Here is a 15,673-nt window from a genome sequence, read left to right as displayed (position 1 = left end):
AAATATATAAAATGAAACTTGTTCCAAATGCAATGCTAACATCATCGTGTTTCGAGTTTTTTCTCGGTACGCTCTTCGGTTTTGAATGTAGCTATAATCCGTTCACTTTGATCCAGCTTACCTCGGTTATTACCAAACATTCGCGTTCATCCTTCCATTTCTCTGATCCGCTTTTTCTCCTTCTCTCATTATAGTTATCAGACATGTAATAAAAGCCTGGCACTTGAAAGGGCGATGCTCCTGATCGGGTCCTCGCATAAAGCGTCCACTATCTTTCGTAGTTTATAATTACACAAATGCGAGTGCGTATAATCTTTTATCGTTTCATGCTCTCTCCTTACACTGTTTAACTCGACCGTTCTTTCTTCGTATGCGCATTAATGCCGGGAATATGGGTCAAGTGTTTTTGCTCGTATCGCAATATGAGACTTTGATGACATATATACATATATCCATGTCATAACGATCGTCATTTTTACCCCACGTTTGTTTGATATTCCATCGTATAACAAATATCTAACGTTGCTACAGTTTTTTTTTTGTTCTTTTTTATTTGGTGTTCTCTTTTCCGAGACAAAAAGTCGAGTTTCGTCGATTTACAATGTATTTTCGTTGTACAGCAGTTGCGAAATTATTCTCGAACCATACAGCCGTGCTTTGAATCGTTACAGTTGAGTTTTAATATTAATTCGAATATAATTTAACAGTTTTAAACTACTGTAACTGGACTAGGAATAGGTCACAACTTTTTTGTTTCAGTACCATTGATACATTCACAATATAACTTCTATTCGTTACGGTTAAGTGGGTCAATATAAAACTAAGTTCAATTTACACTTTTTCCATATCAATTTGAGACGAATATTCTACAGTCAATTGAACGAGCGTCAAAGTTTTACGAGTTTATATTTCGTCCGGTGTACACGATACCGTTTTATGATTCACACGTTAATGTCGCGTCGTCAATTCCTTACCGGTTCGATTTTCGCAATCCACTGTGACACGACTGCAATTTATTATTAATTATTCATCGAAAAATTAAAATCATTCGAAATTCCCAATCGATGGGGGAAATACATTTTTTCACACGGAGATGATTCGCAAGCAGAAGAATCTGCGCGTTGCGTCTTTCAAAAACTCACCTTCGTCACTTTCGCGCAGTCTCGAATCCCCCCCCCCCCCCCCAATGGCAATTCGGACTGAATTTCCTTTCCGATCCTTTGCCGCCGTGGCCGCCGACACGCAAGGCACATGAATCACTTTGCGATTGCGCAATCTGCCGTGCACTCCCATGATATCGCTGTATGTACAACGTACGCACATACGTCTATGTAGAACCACATTTGCCGATTGCGGCAGCCCGCGTATAAGGAGATTCCATGCTTCGCAGGTGTGTGTGCGAATAAAGTAAGGTCGTAAAATCCCGCCATCTTCCCACACTTGAGCTTCCTCCTCTTTATTCAAACGCATGCACAATACCGGCATATGCTAATATCCGCATGTGTCTTATTTATGTGTTATACAACCTGTCTACCGACACATATCACATACTAAAGTTAAACTTGAGTCAAATCTGATGAGGATGAAGTTAGTTATTAATTAAATGAAATATTAATTAACGTTGCTACGATGATGTATGTTTGGGAAAAATCGTTGCTTAGAATGTTTCGGTACGTATGAAATTTAGTAAATAATTATCGATGAAACGTACTTTTATTTTGTGAAAAATAAATTCTCGAAAGTCATTCGAAAATTGTGCAACAATGATTTTTTCCCTGATGAAGTTTCGTTAACGTTACTAACTTCAGCCTCGTTCTCTCTGCCCTAGCACTGCAGCGAAACTCGCGCGCGATCTCGTTGTCTTTTTATAATCTCTCCTGTATCTTTTTTTTTCTTTTCTTTTTTTTTTATTTGTTCTCTGTGCAGTTTTTTCTTCCTCGCTTATTCGCTATTAATTTCTGCATCCTCTTATTTTCCGTGTGCATATTTTATGCCACAAAAAATTATACATATATATATCTATATATATTTCTCTTGCATCCCTTTGGTAATCGGTGAAAGTTTTCGATATAAAATTTGCTGCTGGACCTGGATTATCGTCGTTATCGTTCCTATTATCATCTTATCGGAAAACGCAGGCGGTTTTTAATATTTCGTCGCGAAAGAAAATAACTGGAATATTATACGTACATCGGATAAGCGAATTAATGAATTTGAATATAACAATATTTTTCTTAAAAACGTCGCGTGTTCGTGGTCGGTTGATAATCCATGCACCTCGAAAAAGAACTTCATCTGTAAAAAATTTAAAACGGCGAAAAGAGGTCGTGGTCCCAAGTTGGAGTGAGGAAGGGTTTTTTCTTCGATACGATGATCACGAAGTAAGCGATGTGCTGCAGGGGTGAACGGAAAATGCCTTATGGATGCAGAAAACAAAAGCTGACTGTCGGGATCAAGGGAATGGGTGGATATGTATATATGCATATGTACGTACATACCTATGTAACGTATATACCCGCCTTATATACCTATAATGGGACCCTCGTGCAGCTTCGGATCTTCTTCTCCTCTTTTTCTTCTTCCTCTTCCTTTTTTTTTTTCTTTGCCACGTTTCCAAGAGAGTGACTGAGCACCTAAAGTTCCGATGAAATCGCGTCAGGATGAGAAGCAAGGAGCGTTAATTATTTTCCCAAAACTATAGCGCCGTGAAGATCAAGCTCGTCCTTTTAAAACCCCGACAGCATTTTCTCTCCCTCTTCGGTTTTTTTCTATACCTGCAGAAATTTCTCTGTGTATATACAAAATTAACGTCAGAGTCTCAATATACTTCAGCCATTTTACGTATAATTCTTACAGGAAGGAAGCTCTCCGAAAAAATGACGATCTAGTTTTCGTACGTTTTTATTAGCTGTCTTGAAAATCGTTGGGAAATTAGATTTCCGGTATAAATTTCATTATTTCTGAAAAAAGATAACGCGTTTCGGTTTACATTGTGTGCAGAACGAGCAGTGCATTTATACTATATATCTATATAATGTATATCTACGTATATAAACAGGCGATTGTGAAAGTGTGCAAAAAGAATAACGGAGATTAACTGCGGGATAATTTCTTTGCGATGGGAGTCGATGCTTTAAAAAAAAAAAAAAAGAGAGAGAGAGAGAGAGAGAGGGAGAATATTTTCAAAGGGGCCGATTGCTTCTTAATTCAGGGCTCGCAATCACGTCATTGGATATTCCGGGTGCAGGCTCAGGCTTCGAGAAGGAACAACAAGATTTGCTTAAACCCGGGGACTCGAGTGACGGAAGATATAGAGGCACAACATTCGCGAGTCGAGAACTCAACAGCTACTCCAAACAGATGGAGGACCCTTACTGTGTAAACTTTCGGAGGGTTGAAGAGAAGAGCGAACGAGGGGAGAGTTTCGTCAACGATTATAATTACTTCGTGCACCGGAGATAACGCGTGAAGGAATCTTCAAACGTAATGACGATCGCGAAGAACGCGTAAATCGAAAACTCTGAATTTGCGTGAAAACTTAGGAAGCTACAATGGCACGTTCGTTTTGTTCCGGATAATGTAACTAACCGAGACGCCACAATGCACAAGCGCAATTTGTACACCATACCAAGGAAACTGCGCATTTCCGGTGTCGGCTTGACCGCTCGGTTGTAACTCGCAGAGTATCACGACTCCGGACCGCAACTCAATAAAAGCACCTTATCGCACCTTTTGTAACGGTGTACGCGGAGAAGGAATACCGTTTTGATTGCGACGTTTCGCGGCGTATCGATCACTGGACATTGATTATCCCATTTGAAACGTCGAGTAGTTGTGCAGCTGCGGGTTGTCGGAACGGAAGTCGAATACAGAACAGCGTTTTAACACTGCCGGTTACCAACTGCGGAATCGTGTTGCAGGTGCTGGAACGGTTTGGAGAAACGCGCTGAAGAAACGGGATCATTTTTACTACCGCATCCATTTCGTTACGTTCCGTTGTGGCGATGCTGATGCAACGGCCTCGGTCCGTCAAACGGTGAAAAGTATATCCTGCGGGTACGTGGATGACGAATGCGTGTATCTACGCGTGTTTGCGAAGTTCGATACATCTCATAGATACCCTTGGTTATTTTACCATGGAAGGAAAAGTCCAGTTATTATTCGACCGTCTTATTGATCGATGGGAATAATTTATAACGGACTTTGTACCTACGTCAGAAAACCATCCACGAGCTTTTCATTTCATATGCTTTTTATGGATCCTGGACGTTGGTATTCTGCTAATTTATGGTTCAGTCACAATTTTACATATTCCAAAAACAATTTATACTTCATAATCGTTACCTTGGATATTTCAATAGAGCTTTATTTCTGCAGTTGTTTCATAAAGCTTCGGGTGCTATTTGAAGGTCAGTTTTTAAGTACCCGCAGTGCTCACAATCGGACAATAATTTCGTGTAATTTTTTTTCTTTATTTCTTTTCTAACAATATCGTCGGCACTCCCGTGAAACGTTGTCGAGAATCGTTTTGCCGATCTATAAAATTTTACACGACAAAGGACACATTTTTCGGCAATCTTTGTGATATTATTATAGTACATACTTGTAATCGCGGCGAAAAAAAAAAATATACGAACGCCTTCCCCGACCTGAGGTAATTCCGTCATGCACGCGATATCGCATGCGAGAGGAGTGAAAACAAGCATTCGCCTATAATGCAAATGTTGCCGTGTACGTTTGCATGCGTGTACATATAAGGTATGCGTATAGTGCCAAAGCGGTTTCTTATAACCATCAGTTAATATATTATGTCAGGTTGGATTATAATCACACAAATTTTAACAACGCTGCAAGGGGATGAAGACATGACAACGTGCCGAGGATTTAGTGGTATTGATTCATTTTCTTCTTTCATTAATTTTTTTTTCTTTTTTTGCAATCAAGTTGGGAAACGAGCGACGATATTGTCGATACTTTATAAAATTTCACACCTAGCTATTGTAAATTTTTTTTTTTATCCTCATCCTTTTGTACTTTTCGTGTTCCTTTGACGTTCCTCTCATTGTTAGTGCCTTTTTACTGTTCGTGTAATATACAAATATGCTCTTTTGTACATTATCCGTAAAAATTCGACGAGTCACGAAATTCAAACAATAAGATTCGCGCTATTGTTCGTGGGTATCAAGTTTCTTTGGTAAATTTGCGTATGTACGTTTATCTTCTCCATTCGGAACGCGATGTTCTAGCAAGTTTGTGTCATCGTGTGGTTACTATGCGAATGATATTGGAGAAAGCTCGAGTCAATCAAGAAACACTACGGGAATTTTTATTTATCCAAGAAGGAATTGTGACTTGAAGTCTACAAATTATCGGTGTAACAAATTTTTTACTTCCGCCTCCGTTCGCCTGGGTTATACGATAATCCGTATGCAGATTATACTGTGACCATAGCTGTGAAGAAAATCTGGAAAACCGAGAATTGTCAGGGAATTTGCATGCGACTAGAAAAACCAGGAAATGACGGGGGATTCGAGAATTTGTCCTGGAATTTTTGTATTTTCTTCCTCGTTACTGGACGATTTGTTAAAACGTAGACAATTAATCTCCGTGAGACAATTGTTGGGGTTAGTGCGAAAAGGGTACAAGTGATGAAAAAAATATGGATTGTGGAGAAATTTTAAGAATTGATAAATTAATGCTGACGACTTTGTAAAATTTATGAAAAATATTTTTAAAAAAGTACCAGAAATAGTTAATACCCTCAGATTAATGTTTCTACCTTCATGTTTCAAAAGAATGGTTGATTGTAATCTTTCGTTAGTTTCTTAAAACTTTTTTCGTTTATCGATATAATCGGTAATTGAGTTTAAGCAAAATTGAACTGAAATAAAAATTAGACTGTCGCAACTCACGATGGAGACATCCGATGCGTGAAAAAAGAGGGTTTGTTAGTAAAGTTAGGTTGAAATGAATCCTGGAAAAATGTCTAATTCTCGTCTGTAAAACCGGGAAATTTCAGGGAATTCGAAGTTGAGAATATAGGAAGTGAAGAAGCACGGCGATGGGAAGCGAGGAAAGGGCGATAAGGGGGAGAGTGAAGGAGGGCGGGGGGAAAACACGACGTGTCATTGTGCAATCTGCATTGTTTCATCCCCTAGCCAACTCAGCTGACCTGAATAAAACGACCACTGGGCTAATATTCGTTATATATATGTACTCGATGTCCGCCTATAGGAAAAACCACTTGTACCAGGCATCTCGTGCCCGGCTCCTCACCTTGACTGCCTTTTCCCCGTCTTTTTCCTCGCTCCTCTTTCTCGTCCGTGAAGCCTATTCGCCACCATCCGCTTCATTGATCGCCTCGAGGACTCGGCTACAGTAGGTACACAACTTCATTCCGAGACTGCTTCAGCGTCAATTGCTTTCCCGCGACTTTGTATCGCGGGTAGGGCCAATTCATGCCGAATCGTCGATAAGCCGGTTTAACGGTGAATGGCTCTGAGAATGAATCGAAAGTTAGGGAAGCAGAATAAACCTTTTGAAAATATCTCGAGCAATGTTAACGGCGACAATGATTGTGCGGTATAAGAATTGAAACAACACAACCTACCGTGTACAATGGACGTAATGCAAATGAATGCGAGCATGATCGACGATCTGAGAAAAGGTTTGAAAATGATTGAGATATGGCATATTTTAACCGACAAAAATCTATTTTCTTGTCCATTCTGAAAGTAACTATTTTCGAAAAAATTTACAAATCATCTTTGGAAAATGTCATTCTCCTTCATTAATCTCTTTGATTCGAATAATCCGCGGTTCCGTTAAAAATCTTGAATATACATCCAATTACTGTTTTTTTTTTTTTTTTTTTAGGGGAAACGAAAGACAGGCAATTAAAATTTTGATAAATTTTCTTACCATTCAGTGCAGATCAATTATAATGTAAAAAAAGATTGTCAGCGTGTTGATCGAATTTGTTCACTTATAGTTGTGTTACATTCGTTGCGGGCGAAAGTCGTGAACGGTGAAATATTCCGTGCGTCGTTAATTTATTGCCGAAACGCGTTGATGTCCCAATTTATCGCCTCTTTTCATCGTGCCATTTTTGTATTTCATGACGTATAACGCTTGTCGAATCAATCATGCTTACACGCGTGTCGTTGTACAAGCTTTGCTTCTCCTCGGTGCTTCGGTTCCAAATGTTCAAGTCACTCTGCAGCGTGGCATTTTTATAGGCAGATTACATAAATACATGCATTGGCTGATAAATGATGAGTGAAATATTGCTCGAAAAGAATGATGGGTTTTATCTATGTTGTTACATATGCGGCGTTTCAGCTCATTACAATTAGCCAACGGAAAATATTCCGTAGTTTGTTTTTGGGTTTTTTTTTTAATATTTAAAAAATAGCATGTCGTAGTTTCAACGAAAAGGAGATAGTCCTGTGAATCTTAATTCTCGATTCGTAAAACAGCCAAAGATGTGGTTTTACGAAAAGTTATATTTTTCTTATTCTTGAACTTTTTAAACATCCATATTCGTCGGTGTTTAAACATTTGAAAATAAAGAAAAAGATCGTTGTACGGCAATTCGTACCTTCGTAAGTTTTTCAAACTAAAAGCTCAAACAATAAAAATTATAATAATAAAAAAAAATAGGAAGAAAATTGACTGAAAAATCGTTTGGTTTTCATCTTTTCATATTCAAATAATTCTACTACTGTATAATAACGTCGTAACGTTTGTGTACAATACGTAAATAAATTGTACTGATTTCCGTTCCTGGCGGCATTTACACCACGCGCCTCGCTCTATCGATTATTCGACTAATGGCTGTGATGTATATGACATATCGGAGCCATGTCTGCCACAAGGGGCCTCGAAGCGACGTGCAAATTCAAATCTAATCGTCCGCGAATTCGCAAATAAGTATCTGTTTACTTGACGCGCGTTATCGACGTCGTTTCTCTAAACCCTGGAACGACGAAGTTTTAATTTAAGAACGTCTAAATGTATATAATCGTTGTTTTTCTCTCTCTTTCTGTCTCTTGAAAAATTCTGCAGTTTCCACAATTTTCCACCACATTCAATTCGTAATACGAGTAAAATTATCGCTTATTTTCCAACTCGAGAAATACGTTGAAAAAGTCGAGTTCGTCAAAATATTGAAGTACGGGTGTTTAATTTATTACAGTTTTTACTGAACTTCAGACAATCATGCTCCGAGTTTCGAAATAACGATTTTTCATTGAAAATTCATCGTTACCCTAACCTCAAGAACTTTGGTCTGGTTTTTATTTTTTTATCACACTGAATTCTTCCGATTTTTCGATTTACACATATACAGTATATACACGCAGATATGTCTACAAAATGACTGTATTCAAACTATAACGGTGCAAATAATTGTAATAATTTTAACATCGTCAGTGATTTTTTAACACGTGGTAAAAATAATGTACCGTATAGGCGTGCGAGTATAACGGAGAATCTTTAATCATTCGCTGATTAACGAGTTCAACGACTTTGCAGAGACTGTCGAGCGGCGAACTGAGGCAGGCACCGAAAAAGAGATGCAAAACTATTCTCGTATATATATATATACGTAAAAAACGTTTTTTTTTTCGATCTCTCACTTCATGAAATCACAGTTGTTAACATAATATTAAACTTCGTGAAAGGGAATCGCCGTGGGATTTTTTTGAGCGGTGCCGCACCGAGATTTTGCATTCGCCATTTAATTAACAAGTAAGCAATTCAATTCTGACGATCGGAGGAAGATAATAATTGTTCTGTACAACGGACGGAACTCTGTGTGGAGGCGTGTCGTAGAAAATTTTTAATCGCGCTATCTTCGAGGTATTCAACATCGCAAAACGTGGTTTTTCAACTTTTCGATAAATGGGTACATAGGATAAACTCCCAGCTTCCACAATGGATAAATACTATTTTTTAAGGATAAAAATCTGACGCATGGAAATGTTCGTTGTAAAAATAGTATTTATCAAAATAAAATATTATTTTTTACACGAAAAAGTTTCTATTACAATTCATGTCAAGGATATTTCCTTGCTTCACGAGGCCGCCACACTTTTACATAACGTCGGAAAAATTTCGTCAAGTTATTTTTGTCCGAATCGAAAATTAATTGAAAATCAAAGAAGTAGCTCGATAAATTCTCCTTTACACGCCACGAGTGACGTAATACGATTGCATACGATTTTTCCGCATAGCATGGATAATGACGAACTTTCCGTTTTTTCACCGTATAATGTATTAATCAATTACACTGTCATGTATGTAGGGGAAAGTGAACGATTGTTTCTAGTTGTTTGTTACCCCAATTAACGTGTAATTCATTTATTATTTGACAAGAGTATTTTCTTTGCACGTGTAACGACAATGCCTTTTTATCATGTACCTACGCAACTAGATCGCTGCGAATATTTACATAAAGAAGAACATTTGTCGACCACTCTCGTATATCAAGATCGAGGAAATCATCGTACGGAACGCACGCGACGATGAGAAACGCGGAAAAACTATCCACCAATCAGCATCGATGGTCAATTACAGATTTCTGAACCCGCGCCATTTCTCACACTTCCGCATTGTTTATTTATTTACTTGTTTATTCATATTTCTTGCATAAATACAACGTCATTTCATCAAATTCGATGTCAAAGTGAACATTTTTTTCACCTGGAACACGTGATTCGGAAATTTTGTCGAGTTGAGTAATAAGAAGAAAGAAATATACGTGTGCGTGTGTATGTGTATAATAAAATACATGACTGAGGTGGAATCGAGAAGCAAAAAACAAAATTCATTTATGCGGGCTTCGGACAAACAATGACATACGTTTATGGTTCGGGGTTCGTGGCCGATTCGTATGTCATGTACGAATCGATTGTATTCATTAGCATGTACTCCGAGTTGCGTGGACTAATTAGTCATTCAATGGGGATTTTTTCTGGGAATTCATTACAAAAATAATATGCCCTTTTCATTTTCAACGTGATATTCACTTCGCGTTGTCGGTTATATCACGAGGTGTGAGGCTATTGACCATAGATCATTCGATTGTATCATCGAGTGAAAGATCCTCGAGTTAAAAAGAGAGAAATTGACTGTTCGGAAAAGGCTTGAATTCGTACTTTCGTAAGATTTAGGCATCATACGTACGGTATAAATGAAAATTTTATACGCTCTTTTTCAAATAATGCTATATTTGTTGGTAGAATTGATCAATTTTCAAACCTGTATTTCGTCGATCGTCAAAACTGAATCGAGGATTTTAGCGGTTCGTTCAACGAGACGTTGAATGAAACAGTGAATCACGATGGACTCCAAGGTGAAGGTGAAAATAACGTGACCCCAGCTTACGTAACCATCTGCACTGTCGAATACTCGCAAGAGTTGATTTGTAAGGAAGAATGCAGAACGCCAAACAACGTCTGGATGAGAATTTAGAAAAAGAGAAGAAACGGTTTTAGAAGCTACCGACTTTAAATTTAATTTGCGCCAAATTGGAACAGTTATACGCAAGCTGAGAAACGGTTCTTACAATCGTTAGAACGTTCAAAATGCTTGAACTCTGTTGTTCTTCGTCAGACGATGACATATATTGGAATATTTGATTGTGAGACTACGCGCAATGCTTTACCGAGTTGGCGCGAACACCCGGCTTGCAAGCTCGATGTAAATAAGCTTTCGTTGCGCGCGTATCTCATTCCAATATTCTCCAAGTGCTAAGTGTTGCCTGAAGTTGGCATTCAGAGCGGCGCGGCGGCGCAACGTTTGAAAAGCAGCGATTCGTTACGCCCGGTGGGCATCGTTACGCTCAAGAGATAAAAGATCGTACATACAAAAGTATGTACTTTACGTACGTGCCTAGCCACGATGAGTTGAGTGAGTGATCACGTTTTCGCGCTCCAACGGTAGTCTTGACCCTCGCCGCCTACATGCGGAGAAATACGTTATACGTATACCGGGACAATCTCTTGAAACTTGAAAATGAACAGCGCATGTGCAAAACAATTCAATCTCATTGGTCGGCGAAATCTTCACGCAGCGATATTCTTGACTGCGACGCAGGCGGGCCAACCTACGCAAAATGTCTACGTTTGAATTTTCAAAGAGCATAAGCATTAAATTCCGACCGTTCTTCGAAGAATCGACTTCCCGACCCGATGACAAATGCTTCCCAAACCTTTTCGAGTCACTAGCTCAATTATTTGAGATTCTAACCTAGAAAATTCGTATCAACTGCATCGCCGCCAGAAACGGTTTAACAGCTGAAAACTCGGGATGGCCAGCCTGCCCGAACAGCCGATAAAACTCACGCGTGCGCAATTCATTTTCAAGTTTCAAGATATTGTCCCGGTATACTCGTACAGTGTGAATTACCGACGAGGGGGAAATAACTTGAGATTTGAGCGATGTAATAATTTTTTGACTTGAATTAAGTTGAATTAATTCGTGTTATTTCATGAATTGCAATTTTTTTTTTCTCGACGATTCACTTTAATCCGAGTGAGTTGCGAAAAAAAAAACAAATTCCAATTCATTCTTCTCTATTTTCTGTTAATTCTGACTTTTTGTTTTTAATTCAATTTAATTTTATTTCACTTCGATTCAACGTTTTTTTTTTCTCTTTAAGTAGATAATTCCAGCAAGAATCTAATGTAAACTAATTCAAATCAACTTGACTTAATTTGCCATATTTTACTTATTTCTTAGTTGATTCTCATTATTTCTCAATTTATTTTTAATAATTCAGTCAATTGTCATTGATTCGGGTGAATTATTAATTATAATATTGATTAATAAAACGCTACTAGATTTGTGGATTTGTCATCTTTTTTTTTATGTTTCGTTGCGTCAACATTACTAACTTCAACATTCGTTTGTTTTTCCGACAAGTCATTTTCTAAAGGATCCTAGGAAGTTTAACAAAATACGTAACATTCTGAAAATATAAAATAAAATTCGTTATTATTCTTAGCGGGTTTCAAATTATTCTTCAAATTCCCTGGGTTTTCTGCTTTACAATGCGTTGCATTCGTTAGAGAATTTCTTGTATAAACAGGATAAAATTTCGGTGAAATTACGTAGAACTGATAAAGAAACCACGACGTCGACTGTAATTTACTCGACCAATTTTCCCGAGCTGCAAGTACTCAACTTTTTTTCTTCAACCACAGCTTTTTTTCCCACCGTTGATATAAATTCTTGCCTATACATAGGTATATACATACCCACAGGCAGCTTGAAAGTTTCTTCAACGTTCCAACATACAAGCGCGCCTTTGAGTAGGCCTAAATAATAATATCACCGTAAAAGTTTCAAAGAGATCGAAGTGTGTAACACCCGGGGAATTCGACCCCGTCAATCATAACTTTGGAATTAGATTTGTTCTTTTCGGTTCAAAACCGCGCAACGGTTATCTCACCCATCTATATCGATCATGTTTAAGTTGTGCACAGTAACGTTAACCTAACGAAACATCATCGAATAAATCGTACAATTTCGGAACGACTTTCGAGGAGTTGGCTTTTCAAAATATGAACATGTTTTAACGATTTTCTTAATCTTGTATCGATAAAGTAGCGTTACCAACTTCAATCCCATCTATTTTTAATAATTTCGGGTTCGATTTCCTTCATTTTTAATCGTAGCAAAACTGATAAAAAAAAATATCGTTCCTCCTAATGAAACCTTAAATTAAGGCAGTCGAATCACCGTATAGAATTCAACTAGCTGATGTACTTTTCTAATTTGAATTTTTAATTTTTGCATTTGACACGCACTCGCGATTTCATCTTGGTGAAATTTCCTTCCTTTTGTTTTTTTGTCTTTCTTTTATAGTTACTTAATTTCGTCTTCATCTTCGCCGGAATTTATCGGGCAGAAGACGAAGAGAACCTTTATCGAGATCGCGAAAATTCCTTTAAAATCAACGGACATATATATACCGCATAATCTCTACGAGATCTTTGCAGATCATGTAATAAGCTCCGTGAATTTTTTGCCGCGTGATATTAATGGTGCGCTTCATACCCGTCGGGACTCAGAATCAATCGTAAATTTCTTGTCTTTGCAGATAACGAAAGGGAGAAGGAGAGATAAAGAGAGAAAGAGAGAAATGGTGTCCATCCGTGAAAAGTTTTTTTTTTTTTTGAATATGCAAAAAAATATGTAAATGTATAGGTAATATCCTGTATGTATTTGAATATGTATCGCCCAAAAATGTATACACATGTGTAATATATATGTGCTGCATATATAATGTGGGGCATTCCACGTCAAATCAACAGCCCATGTCCCTCACCTCCTTCGATTTTGATCATTTTTTATTATGATGTTTTTACCGACACAAAAAGATCTCGGAATTTTTTCTTCAGATTTTTTCAATCACCAGTGAAATGTGAGAAAAACCAATTCCGAAAACGATATTTTTAAAAATCTAAAGAAACTCGCACCGATTCTACGATTTAAAACATAATTTTCAAGCACCACAAGATTATGGAATCACAATATTTACTATATTTTTCTGCAACTTTTCTAGAAAAAAATTTAACTGGCATTAACTGTACTCGGGCGTTCTGGCCTTTTCCTAAATTTCAAATAAATTGACATCAATATTTGAGAAAGTTATGACCGATCAAACAAATAAAAACTCCAATTCTCACGTAGAAAAATTAGAAACTCACGAAATTAATATTATACATTGAGAACTCGTGATCACGTGGTGTTTAAAAATCATATTTCGAATCACAGAAGTAGTGTGAATTTTTTTCAGATTTTTGAATACGGCAGGTTCAGAATTAGTTTTTCGTTTCTTTTAATAATTCAGTCGTGGTTAAAAAAAAAACCTGAGAAGAAATCCGAAACCGTTTTTGGTCGGTAACAACATCGTACTAAAAAATGATCAAATTCGAGGGAGGTGAGAAACATGGTCTGCTGATTTGAGGTGCAAAGCCGAATGTACAATGTACATGTAACGGCGGTGAATCATTTTGCGGCAACGGAAATCCTTTTCCTTTCTCAGTTCATGTGAATAAGGCTACTGAGGTATTATACATTACTTATGTATTTACATCGCAACTGCTGATTAGTAGAGAAATACCGCCGGGTATATTATATATATTATTATCTGAGGTGGAAATTAGAGTAAAGGAAAATAAATTACCCAGACAAGGAAGAAATGCTTTATCTGATTGAAAAGATTGGTATGAAGGAAAAAAAAAAAAATAGGAAAATGTATCATTGATTTTAATTTTTATTCTTTCATCATTCAAACTTGTAAATTGTGTAATAATTCTCAATTCCGTTTCATTCGTTAGCTTCTTCTTCAATTCCGTATATTCGTAGATCGAAGGGTTTTTTGGTAAAAAAAAGAAAACTGTTTTTCAACTGTCGCATCGTTTATTGTACGTTATTTACGTACTTCGTTAAAAACTTCGATTTGAAAAAGGTGACGTTTCAAGAGCAATATTATTTTTCATAATTTTTAGTTAGCAACACGCGCGGGAAATATGAATTATTAGTTTAATCGCGTGAAAAAATCGCTTTTAAATAACTGTTTATTTTTATTTTGCGCATCGGTTGAATTCTTGTTCTTTGATTAATGATAAGATACGACGGCTGAAACAACACCTTTTTCGTAAGTAATCCAATTTTACTACGGTCACAACACTGCACAGTAAACAAGTGATTTGATTAATATTGAAAAATACTCCCAATTATTTATTATTCCGTACTGTTCAACTTTATCAACTGCTGAGCAACTGATCCACGGAACAGCCGTAGAACCCGAGTAAGGAGGTCCGATAGTAGGTGTAAAATGTAGAAGGTGGAGAGATGGCATTTGTAGTCGTAAGCTCTGAGTCTGTCAGTGTCAGTGTCAGCCATTCAGTTCATTTCTGACTGCCGAGGCAATCGGACGGACGCAGCCGCGAGGCGATCGTCTATCAGAGCTTACTTTTAGCTTACTTTTTCAATTTAAATTTAAACTCATCTTTCCGTCATTATTTTTTCCTTAACACGTTTGATTATTACATTGATTAATTATTCTTTATATACGTGTATGGAGGTGATATTTTTAAATCGATATTATTTATGCTGCTGCACATCATGGATTAAATGGATGTTGCAATAATTATTTGAAAACGAGTGATTTGACGGAACACTTGTGGCAGAGGTGAGGATGCCTATCTGAAATATTTTCGTTTTTTTTTTATTTATCCCATCTCTGCTGATTAAAAGTTGAAGATGTTATTAATATTGCGAATTTTTTATATTATTTTTATTTTTATTTTTTTTTATTTACTTCTTTTTATCCAAATTTATTCAACGTTTGTAACGTTCAATGTCTAAAGCTGAGAAGTTACATGTAATACAAATTTATTATACACCTATATGTATAAATATTGTATCATAGGTACGATGCAACGGTAAAATACATTTTTTTTTTCCTTTATCTTATACATTCTTGAATCAATGTTACAGTGTGTGTATAGATTATTAGGGCTGATCTGCTTCTTCTTTTTGATTACTTTTACATCGCGTGCGATCGGCTAATTTACTTAACGGTTAATCGGAGATCGTAACAGGTATTCGAAACACAAGACGGTTATTATACAATTTACAGACTCTGATTTCTGAC

General features: G+C 37.1%; 1 protein-coding gene across 12 annotated transcripts in view; it reads left to right on the top strand.

The window, feature by feature from the left end:
- The window catches only part of LOC107220216 (alpha-1,6-mannosyl-glycoprotein 2-beta-N-acetylglucosaminyltransferase), a 56,806-nt gene that overhangs the window by 14,635 nt on the left and 26,498 nt on the right, over positions 1-15,673 (top strand). For 2 of the 12 annotated variants that reach the window (XM_046744344.1, XM_015658710.2), the window contains exon 1: positions 14,924-15,208. The exons of the other annotated variants lie outside the window; for them this stretch is intronic. The gene's annotated coding sequence lies outside the window, so the exon portion shown is untranslated. Of the gene's footprint in view, positions 1-14,923; positions 15,209-15,673 lie in introns of those variants that run through there. 12 annotated transcript variants of the gene reach the window in all.

Source organism: Neodiprion lecontei, chromosome 6 (genome assembly GCF_021901455.1).
Source record: "Neodiprion lecontei isolate iyNeoLeco1 chromosome 6, iyNeoLeco1.1, whole genome shotgun sequence".
NCBI lineage: Eukaryota > Metazoa > Arthropoda > Insecta > Hymenoptera > Diprionidae > Neodiprion > Neodiprion lecontei.
This window is presented reverse-complemented; position numbering and strand designations above follow the sequence as displayed.